Source organism: Apteryx mantelli, chromosome 1 (assembly GCF_036417845.1).
Source record: "Apteryx mantelli isolate bAptMan1 chromosome 1, bAptMan1.hap1, whole genome shotgun sequence".
In the NCBI taxonomy this organism is placed as follows: domain Eukaryota; kingdom Metazoa; phylum Chordata; class Aves; order Apterygiformes; family Apterygidae; genus Apteryx; species Apteryx mantelli.
Window position 1 is genome coordinate 165,227,084 of NC_089978.1, and position 11,299 is coordinate 165,238,382.

General features: G+C 51.1%; 1 long non-coding RNA gene across 1 annotated transcript; it reads left to right on the forward strand.

The window, feature by feature from the left end:
• Positions 1–824: 824 nt before the first annotated feature.
• LOC136991152 (uncharacterized) lies at positions 825–8,330 on the forward strand. The gene is made up of 2 exons (XR_010883193.1): positions 825–943; positions 7,413–8,330. It is a non-coding gene; the product is annotated as an uncharacterized lncRNA (long non-coding RNA).
• The last annotated feature ends 2,969 nt before the right edge of the window (positions 8,331–11,299 follow it).

Sequence of the window (11,299 nt, forward strand, 5' to 3'; positions counted from 1 at the left end):
TGGGACGTCGTTTGCGGGCAAGCGCCCAAGGGCTTCAGTGTCCCTTCAGCAACTGCGGCACCAGCTGAAGCGAGCGTGGGCCAGCTCGCTCCTGCGCGCGGCTTGCTTTGTGTGTGCCGTTGCTTTTGGCACACCTGGCTTTCCTAATCAGTAGGAGGCACCGGGCAAGCGAGCCCACTGCCACCGCCGCCCGGACCAGGTGAGGGAAAGATGGGAATATGCCGTCCTTGGCCGGCCGCTCCACTCCCTCCGCTGTGGAGGAGGGAACGGGTTTCTCTCCCCTCTCCCGCTTTTCCTTTCACCACATTAAGGTTTGGAGAGTGTTATGAGATAGCAGAATGGTTTGTAGCACCACAGGAAAAAAAAAAAAAAAGTAGCAATTGTCTTTCTGTCATCGCGGGATAGGGAAAGCCATAGCTGAAGGGCAAAGCTGCCCGAGCAATTCCCATTTTTCAATTTGATAGATAATAATTATTTATATACAATAGTGAGAATTTTCCTTCCACAGAAATTCTGAGGAAAAGCTTTAGAGCAATCCTGTATAGTTTGTCACTGAGTCACTACCCGCTCTCCCGCTAAGGGCATCTCTGAAATCCTAACATGTCAGCACCACTAATGTGAGTTGTAAATAAACCTCCAGGGATGGGTTAAGTATTTTAAATCCTATAGTTCTTTCTGTAAGCATAGGAGCACTATTTGCAGCATTCTGGCTAAAATTCAATGTGAATGCTTATATTGCGCCAACTCCAATCCCCTCCCAGTTTCGAACGGATACGATATTTATCTTCACTTCCCATCTTTGCAGTTGTGTATTGTTGCTGTAGGTTGCTACACAACTGCTGCCTCATCAGTGGCCGTGTTTTGCTGGTGAATAATGTGCTCCCCATGCGCAGATGAACCGTGAAGCTATTTGGAGTCCTTGAGCGAGAACCCCAAGATACATGTAAGCTGTTAATATTTATTATGTGAAGCGGAGAACGTAACTGGAAATGGAGGGATTAGCCTAGCTGAGCTCAGACTGTTGAGCAGGCAGGCAAAAGGGAAGAGAAAACAGATGCCCTGAAGGAATAAGAGCAAAAAGCATAAGGCATTTTCTGCGTGCAGGATTAGACTCCAGTGACACATGGAAAGGAAAAGGCTGGGAGTGCCTCAGATAGCAGCGAGGGCAGCCAGGGCAGATCTGATGGATTTGGTGTTATGCTAACGAAGCCTCAACATCTTGCTTGGAGGTGAATCTTCCCCTCTGTGCCGATTCTCCCCAAAACAGGCATCCACTTAAGCCCAAGCTCTCTGGGCTGCAAGCAGCAGGATCCCTGCTAGCAGGGACTTTGCCACCGCAGGAGGCAGATTAGACAAGGGGTTTCCAAGACATGTGAGAGAGGTTTTTTAACTTCTAGGCCACTTAATGCTTGGGCCTGGCCTCCTCTCTCCTAGGTGTTTTGAGTGTCTCCTAACCTGCTTTCTCTTTTTGCCTCATCTCTCAAGAACAGAGTGACCTAGAAACGGCGTTTGCTCTGCGGCGCCCGCCTGAGCTGGGCAAAAAGAGCTTCGTTGCGTCTCGCGGAAACTAAGCGCTCTTAGGGAGCAACACCAGACCCCATCCATGGAGTAATGCACTTAGCCAATAGCTACTCTTACTTCAGAAGAGCTAGTAGCAAAGAAGGGTAAGACTAAAGGTCTTTCTCCTTCTCTAAAGGCCTCGCAGCCCACCTGCAAGCTGCTCTTCTTCAGGCTAGCATGCATCCCTGCACTTCTGTTTGGGGCTTTCCCAAATGGAAACAAAAGAGGCCTCCATAAATTCCTTGGACTACACAGAACTGTAGGTAATATTCTTCTCTTTTTCTTTTTTAAACTTCCCCCTTTCTGCCCAGTCTGTTTTTCGTTGATGTATCTAACCGGGATTTGCTTTCTTAAACCCCTGGTGACTGCAGAGGTGCCAAGCACTTGGCACCTGCCAAAATTGGAGAGAGTTGTTTGGAAGAGCTGCCAATTTTACACATCTCTATTCAGGAGCTAAGGAAACGCTTCTGCAAAAAAAACCCATTTGGTTAGTGCAGGATTAAGGTGGTAAATAGCCACCAAAACATCATAGAAGGCCCTTGTGGTTTATTTCCAAAAGCAGCCACAAACCCAGTAACCCAAAACTGAGGTTCCTAGAAGTAGCTGGGCATTTCCTAACATGCAGCATAGCCTTCCCAGAAGAAGTGAAGTCAGGGAAATGTGGTTGCCTATGACCTGTGCTGAGAGTTGGTTGCTTTGAAAAATTCAGGACTCCTTTCAAAGTGTAAGGATCAAAGTTGAGCTGTTAGTGGTTTCGTGCATCAGTGATTTGGAAAGTCCCTTGCTCCAGCCAACAGCAGCTGGCAACCAAAGCAGAACAGGTAGCCGCTCACATGTCCTGGTGCACTCCTGTCCTTTTTGGCACCTGAGCTGCTCGACTCCTGTCCTGGCTGCAGATGCACTCAATGAAATGGCAAAAACTGGCGTCCGTCATCTCCCGGTCAGCTGAGTAGGGTCCGATTTCCCCTCCCGTGCCCCATTTCGGTAGCTGAGGAGGGCAAGTGCAGCGTGATTTCACATTGCAACTCCGTGGCCCCATCCGGCAGATGCAGGGGCCGATCCCAAGGGAACACACTAGGGAAGGGGAGACACGGAGTGTCATCTCAGCTAAATGAACGCCCCGGCACCGCCAACACAAGGAAGGTAACACCAGCTGCCCAGCCCCGCTGTGCAAACCCCACGGGCCGGGGAGGGAGAGCCGGGCACCTTTGCTTTGCGGGAAAGGTACTGGCAGAGCTGTCCTGTGTCCCTGGCTCCAGCGCTCGCTACCAAAAGCAGTACAAGAAAAGCAGAGCGCGTTGAGGAAGGAGGCCACTTGCTGAGCCGGAGGGACTCGCAAGCGAGCGCGGCTGGACGGGCAAGGGACAACAGGCATGTGTGTCAGCAAGGACAGGACACAGAGACCCATGGCATCGAATTTTAGGAGAAGCAGACTGTGTTGGCTGATCTGCCCTGGCACAAGCCCGGCAAGCTGCAGCTCTGCAGCGCAGGGTCCCAGCAGGCACCGTGCCCCCGGGAGGGGAAGGGCGCTTTGTCGCCCGAAAGGCATGCAGAAGAGACCCAGACCAAATACCAGAGCTTTCCTCCCAGCGAGGCAGACCCCCATCTGAGATGCATTTCAGTCACTCACAAAAATACCCCACAAACAGTCCGGGAGAGAGCCGAACCGCTGCATCTAGCATCCAGGTATCACACAGCTGTCAGACCCAGTAAAGTGAGCCACCGATAACAAGCTAAAAACCAGGATCCTGTTTGGATAATCCAGTTTATCCCTGGTGAAAGGTTGGCTGTGGACTGCCTGTTCCCACTCAGTGCTCCCTGCTCGTAGCTCTCGGAGGCAGCGAGCTGCCCGGCTTGGATGGGAAGGCAGCAACAAAAAAATGCTGTTTCTGAAAGGGCTCACTGAGTTCTGCTCATCCTTTTGGCATGGAGGTCCAAGTCTGCTCATTTACAACTGGCTCCAGCTGGTCCTCCTATGAGCTACAGAATTTTTTTACCTGCAGTCACATGTTATTTGAAAAGGGAAGAGGCTCTTTCCTCTTTTTTGAAGAAAAACATGCAGAGAAACAACTTCAGATCCGATCCCTAAAACACTTACAGCTGTTAGATGTAAATAAGAGTCAGGCACTAAGACAAAATGGCTTTTGGATATGAATTCTTGATCCAGGTAGTTCAGTAACTTGCTTAAAACCCCAGAATTCCAATATATTCTGGAGCCAGCTCTGCATTTCCTTATTGCTCCTGTCATTAGTTCATCTAGGAGTTCTCAGTTGCCACGGAGAGAAAAATCCAAAATAGCTCCACCAGGGACTTCTCAGATCTGAAGCCTTAAAACAACAGCAGAAAAAAGGCTATGTGGGAAATGGAAAGGGTGAGGAGAAAAAAAACCCAACATGCAGTCAATAAAAGCTTTCAGAGAAAAGATAAGAGGAACAAAACACAGAATGGTTTACTGCTACCAAAGGTGTGATGGGAATGAAAAGAGCTTTCATAAATGTTTGGAGGGGGAGAAAAATTAGAAGAGAAGCATATCCATTAGTAAATGAGTGTGTGAGTGTGTTATTATTCATGGTTGCAAATATCTGAGCTGCAAAAGTGTGACATTTTTATTTCTATCTGCCTTTAGTGGCAAATTTAAGAATTTTGGATGGTAAGGAAGTAATTAAGACCTAATAAAATAGTTTTTGCCTGCTACTGCATCCATTCTGCAAATAAAGAAGCTCCCTTGTGCACGATGGCATCCCTCCTGAACTCAGCATGGTTGTTCACCTGGATAAAGTTACTCCGTGTTTGCAGAACTGCAGCTTGAGTCAGCGTTTAAAAAACAAACAGATAGAGTAGCTTGCCAAAACCAAGATGTAATATTCAGCGATTTAGCTGAGATGCATATCAGCTGGTGCTCTTTGCCATGAGACTTCTGGTTTTGGTAAGTCACTGAGGTCCTGAGGCCAGCTGGCATGAGCAGATCCTCACCGTCATCTTGACACCAACCAGCGGTGCCCCTCGGGGGGGTACAAGAGGTCTATATTGTGCCTGGAAACAAGAAGGACAGCAAAATGTGCCTGCGATTTGCAGCTGCCGTTTGCAAAACCACCGCAAAGCTGCCCTTAATTGTTATGCTTGGCACCTCCAGCCAGAGTGGCTACATCTGGTCTGCAGCCTGCTGAGCGTGTGAGCAAATGCGTAGTTTTCAGGAGACATGCTGTCATGCTAATGGTGTTAGGCAGCGCTCTAAGTTGTCTTGGGAGCGGTGGCTCTGCGAGCAGGAGAAGCATTTCACTCTGCTCTAATTAGACCAATTTCTCAAGGTAGAGGAACCAGGCATTGGAGGAGGGCTATGATTCCCAGACTGCTCTGCCAGCTCTTTGCCAAACCCACTGGGGGTCTGTGGGATGAGGGAGGCAATGAGACTTAGCAAGACCCCCCCCCCAAGCAAGGGAGGAGGGACACAGACCACCGCACTGAAGCCCATTGCCCCAGCTTTCCCCCCATGCCATGGCCAGACACAGGTCATTTATGGGATTCACAGGGAGGCCAGTATCCATGACACAAACCAACACGTGGGACAGAAGAAAGATGTGAGGCCCAAGTGTTAGCCAAGTGCCACGTCCACTAGGAAAGCCAACTGTGTGGCCCAGACATTCTGTGCCCTCAGCAGGGAAATGATGGTAGCTTCCAGAAGAAGAGCAGCCACGACTAGGGAAGATCAAGGGATAATAAAAGAATATGTTGTGACAAATTTCATTTGTGAGGTGGTTGATGTTTATTGAACCACAGGAGCATGGCAGCTTCGATAAGATATTTTAGCAGGGAACACAAGTATTTCAGTATTTCTGAAAAAATTAAAATTGGCATGGCTATAAATACTGTCATGCAAAAGCACACTGCCTGGAGAACCCGGACCGCGATGATAAATGACTGCTGAGTGCTATTTAGGGCATGGAGGCTTAAGTGAGCACCAGAGCACTAGATATCTAGTCAAGTCCTGGCATCTTCACTAAAGAGTTCAAAGGAGGGTGTTAGAAGTGGGGGGTTAAGGAGGGTGGCAAAGGGGGCTGCTCCATGTTCCCCAGTTAACCGTGGCTGATGAAGTCCCTGCTCCGGAAAATAGCACTTAGAGTCACCAGATAGAGGAGAGAGAGTTGCTGCAGAAACCCCCCAAGAGAGCAGCCCTGTGGCCGTGACAGTCTGGTTAGAGGGCACGTTTGCTAAATCACATTAAATAGATCATCTGGGATATGGAAGTGGCCAGAAGGTCACTAGAAAGCAAGCTACGCCATGTGGACTTGGTGGGGACGACCAGCTTTCTTTAGGAAAATGTAATTGGCGTCAAAATCAGAAGGGTTTGCTGGGACATACCTCTTTGGACAGACTCCTTTGAGGAAGCAGTGTTGAGCTCGGCTGTCAAAACAGTCTGGTCCGCTGATCGCTCCACGCCGGTTTGATCCCGTCTATTTATTTATGTTAACACGATCAAAAAACAAGTCACGTAAATGTTTGCAAATTGGAACGATTCCCTGGCCAAATGCCGGCAAAATTTGGACTTCTCATCCCGCTTTGGAATGTAAACACTTTTCAAAGCACTGGAGCGGCGCAGGGGAAGGCATTTCCGCCCCTTGCCAGCTCCAGCCCAACGCGGGAGTTTTCGTGGGCGCTGTGCTAGCAAGGAGCGATGACCACGCTGCCTGGGCACCGGGCCCTGCTGCGGACCGGGCGCTGCGCTCAGTCCGTGGGGAAGGAAACCGCTCCGCAGTTCAGTATTTGAACTTGCCTTGAACTGCTGACGGAGCAGCTTTAGCTTTAGCTGACGGCCAGCTGAGCAACGTTCCTCGAGGCGCTGAGCGCCCCGCGAGGGTGCCCATCCGAGGGCACCTGCCTGTCCTCCCGCCCCGGGCTGCCCTGCGGCTCCTTTGGAGGAACCAGCGGAAACCCGAACGAGGAGCCGAGCGGAATTAAAGAATAACCCTCCCTGCAAAAAAGGGAATTTTTTTGGCCAGCTCGCTTCCCCAGCTGGGCTCACCAAGCAGACTCACGTGCCGCCGGGCTGCTCGTGGCGCTTGATTTTGGAGCCGTTCCCACCGTGGGCATTGGGCTGTGGACGGCGGTGGGGAAGCCCAGGCTCTGCAGGTACAGAGGGCCTTGGAGCACGGACGAGAAGCAGCAAACTCCGCTCCGCTTTGCAAAGCTGGTGCCTCGCAAGACCGGGTTGGGGAGGCAGACAGAGGCACCCACCTCCAAGGCCTGGAGAAAGCCTGAGAGGAGAGCGCAGGGGTGACAGTAGATCAGCGATGGAGGCAAAACTGGATTTTGCTTTCCCCAGGGTAATGAGAAGAGGGTGAGGAGGAGCAGAGCTGGCACGGAGAGCAGAGGACCGTCCCAGTGACTGCCCACGCTGCTTATGCCTGGTCCCAGCCCGTTGTGGCAATGGCCAAGGTGCCCAGAGCTACAAAGCAGCTCCAAGAGCCAGCACTTGCTTTGCAGCGGCAGCAGTACCATCTGCTAGCACTGTGTGTGGCAGGGTAAGGACTATAAAATGGCTTCAGCCCCCTTCCAGAGCTGAGACCTGAGGAAAAGTCTGCCAATCGCCACATTGGTGGCTTTGCTGGCCCTGCAAACCCAAGGACAGTGCTCCACAGTCTCCCGGGCCTTCCAGCTCACACCCACTGTCTGTGTCTATTCATGCAGACGTACAGCAATGTCTCACTCATCCTCAGCTCCCTAGCTGTCCTCGCAAATCCCTGAAGGCTTCCAGTTTATCACTCTACCAGCAGTGCCGTTTCCACAAGGGAACGAGCACCATCGTTCACTAACCGAGCCGTGTCACATCGACAGTTCCTCTCTCCTTGTTCTAGCTTTGCAGAGCCCTCAGGCTGGCTAGAAACGCAAGAGACCGGCGGAGAACAGCCCCACGGAGAGCACGTCGTCCCCACGGCGCTGAACCGCGCCTTCTGGTGCGGCTCTCGACCAAGGATACAGTCAATTCTCCATCATCCATCATTGTGGAGAGCTGGCAGGAATACGGAGGAGCTGAAGGGCTGCAGCAGCGCTCGCACTGTGTTTACTGAACTTGCCTAAAACATGAGGCCAAAGCGTTTACTTATGGTCTGGCTGGCGGGCAAAGTTGACCACAGCGAAGGCTGCTAGAGACTAGACACACTCAGAAATGAAACCAGTGCAAATCCTCCATGCTCTTCCTCCGTCAGTGTAAAAGGCCACTACAGCGCTGCAAAAGTGGCTGTGTCCCTGCAAAAAACACTATGCAAAAGCACAAAGATGCAAGCACGAGCAGAGGAAAACTGCGCTTGGAGAACTGCTCGCAGGAGGTGTTTTTGCAGGAACTAGTGCCATCCAGGACAGGCTTGCAGGAACCTGGGCCTGTGCGCGTCTTCCTGCCCTGAAGCATCGTTGCTTGTTAGCAAATATCTGCAAAGCACCATATCTAGCCACTGTATTAAACAGATGCTGAAAGACTTGGCCTCTTTCCTGAAGACAGAAGACAAAAATCTACGTAAGGAGATAAGTGAGCTAGTCATAAAAGCAACAACAACACCATGACTCTTGCTAATTTAACTAAGCCCCTGTATTTATTCACTGATCCATAAGGCCTTGATTAGAGGTTGACTAGGAAGACATTTGTTTTAGATTATGTCCAGGGAAAATCTCGTGCCTCTGAGAAGGTTCTGCTGTGTATCAGTCCCAGGTGTTCAAATATTGGGAATCAGATCCCTTAATATTCTTGTGTTTGGCTTAAAATAAAAATGAAAATGATACCAGGTCCTTTCCATCTGTGTTCTGTTCTTCGAGCCTTTCAGGTGCCCCGGGCAGCTTCCCCAGGCATTTTTGTGCAAACCCCACAGCCAGAAGCACACAGAGCCAGAAAAACAAATGGGGCAGAGCCCAGGGGCTGCAGATGGGGCATGTTGCCTCTTCGCCCTCCTCCCCAGCCCCGTGCATTCACCCATCGCATTGACATTAAAGGCAATTTCACCAGGCCTGAGCTTGTTCCCTCCTTAAGACACCTACGGTATTTTGGACACAAGCACGTTCCTCCCATCCTGCAGTCCCTGTGGCCCATATAAGGGGCTGGGGAGGTGGCTCCTGCGGCAGCAGCCCCCGTGCAGAGGCTCCGCAGCTGCTGCTTGGCCGCGGCGGGCGACGCTTCCTCTTGGCTCTGGCACATCTGCTCAGGCTCTGCCGCTTGGAGCATGCTTCAGACAAGTGATCTGTCATCCCAACGGCACTGAAACGCAAACTGCACCACCATAACGTGCCTCTGCATCCCCCCGCCCCAGCCAAAAATGGGGACGCAAAGGCCAGAAAGTGCCTTTTCAATAGAGTCCACAGATCCCTCTTAAACTCTGAGGAAAACTCCATCAACATCCCAAACCTGCCTCTTTTCACCTGCAAGAGCTGCTCACTACAAGAAAAACAAGTTTAAATAAGCAGAATAAAAATAAAAGAGCACTAGAAAGGGAAATAGCTCTGCAAATTAAGACCCAAAGAATCCCTGAGGTATTTGATGCTTGAACAGCTGGATGAGATGCCATTCTGCAAGGCAAAGCATTTGCGGTCATTTACTTATTTAAATTGGCATCGGACCACTGCTCAAATTTGCCGCCAGCAGCTCTCCATCAGCTGGGATCCACCAGGATGACAAGGGCACGGCGAACACTGGGGCATGGAGAGCTCTCTGTGCTCAGAGCCTTTCCTCAGTGGGTTTTCATCCACATGGTGGAGGCAGCTGCAAGGGAAGGGGACGTAGGTGGCCATCTACCTGAGGCAGCTCAGCAATCCATGCAACACAAATAATGATGTATTTCTTATTTGCCATAGGATTGTTTCCTGTAAAACCCATTGAGAGTGCCCAGTCCAACTCTCTCAATGCTTTCCTGGGAGTGCAAGAAATTCAAGGCAGAGGATGGGGAAAATGCTCCTGCCAGGACAACCACAGTGAGAGGAAAGTCGAGCAGCGCGAACTGCAGCACCAAAGTGCTCAGGCGGCAGAGTGGAGGGGATATGCAATTTTAAGGAGTTTCATGCTTCCTTCATCTCCTTACCTGTTCTCCTGCGAGATCCACTTTCCTAATGGCCAAAGCATTGGAAAATTGCCCCTCTGCTCCGCTTTGCCAGCACCGTGGCTCAGGCCACAGACCCTCTGAGCTGGGTGCCCCGCTCAGCAGTGGGAACGAAGGCTGTGCCAGGAGCACTTTGGGACCACGTGCTTTGGTCATCTGCACTGTGACACTCTTGGCATAGCTTCAGGTGGTGTTAAAAAAGTCTGGAGGCAGGGACAGCAATAACTCACAGGACAGTTCGACCCTCAGGTGTCTGCACATAAGCACTTCAGGAAATCACAGCTGCAGACCATGCTCCGCCAGGGCTGCAAGTTGCCCCAAATTAGTTTTTTGGGGGGGTCAGCAAAAGCCAGGAGTGGCCTGTCAAAGCTGCGCCTCCTAAAGGTCTTATAACAAACACTAGTAACGCCTGCACGTGGCCAGACAACCTGTGAGCGGGCTCCTGCACAAGGCTGAGGCTCCTCCAGCCCCTCTCCTGCTCCGTGACCCATATGGAAATGAATTGCATCAGGTTGGATGGGTCTGCATAAGATTGGAGCATCTCGTTTGGGGCCGCCAGCCTTTTCCTGGCCTCTTGCAGCTCGGGATGCAAAAAACAGCCCCCGGATTGCTGCAGCCAGTCAGGACCAACCCTCAAAAATTCAGGGAGCTACAGAAGTGAGGTGAATTTTTTTCCCTTTCCCAGCAGGCCTTGAGCTCAGCTGAGTTGCATTTGGACTTGTTGGTTCAAGGTGGAAATAAAGGTGAACTAAAACCAATCCAAGTTTTGTTTAACCATGTTATGCTCTTCTCTCCAGGGCTCTGCTGACATTGTACATTGTTTTCCGGACTAGCGCCAGACATTTTCTGTGGACACATTCCCAATAGCTTTCCAGACGAAGCACTGTGATAAAAACCTAACCTATTATGTTGTAGGGCACTTCCTCTTCACCCTCGCATAAACAGAGAGCAGTATTTATTTGGGACCATTACAGCTGCAAGGAATGGCACCCGCGTAGTGCATTTCACCAAACAAAAAGGAAAACCCCACAATTAAAATGCAGCTAAAGAAAACACATGAAACCCGAGATATGGAACAAATCCCAGCTTGAATCATCTGGTTCCAAGACCTGCATGGAGCCCATTGAGCTTGAGCTAATATCTATTCACAACAGGCAAGAAGCAAAGACAAATAGAAATGGCCTGGAGCTAAAGTTACATGGAGCCGTATCCACCGAAGACACCAGTCTCCTCTTCTGCTCGGGCTCAGGACACCAGCCTCGCTCCCCGCGTACCTGCCTCAGTGGCGCTGCCGCCTCGCTCTCCTCCAACCATTTCCCTCTTTGCACCTCAAAGCCCTTTGCCAAGGAGGCCAGAACGGGAAAAACTGAGGCCTGAAGCGTCCCTGTGTGTGAACCGGGTTGTGCAACCAGCTCCTCCGAGGTCAGCCTTGAGCCTGACGGAAACCTGCCGAGCACTCGCAGCCCCCGACTTCTCTGGCGGCAGGCCCCGACGGAGAGAGAGGGCTTTCCCTGCCACTTTCCCATGCCCCAACCAGCGGGCAACCACCCTCTGCAAACTCAGGAGCTTTTTGCGACTAGACGGCATGACTCTGGTTGAACCCTGGCTGTTGGGGGCTGCTAAGGATGGGCTCATCCTGCTTTTAGCCCCATGTCGGCTCTGCC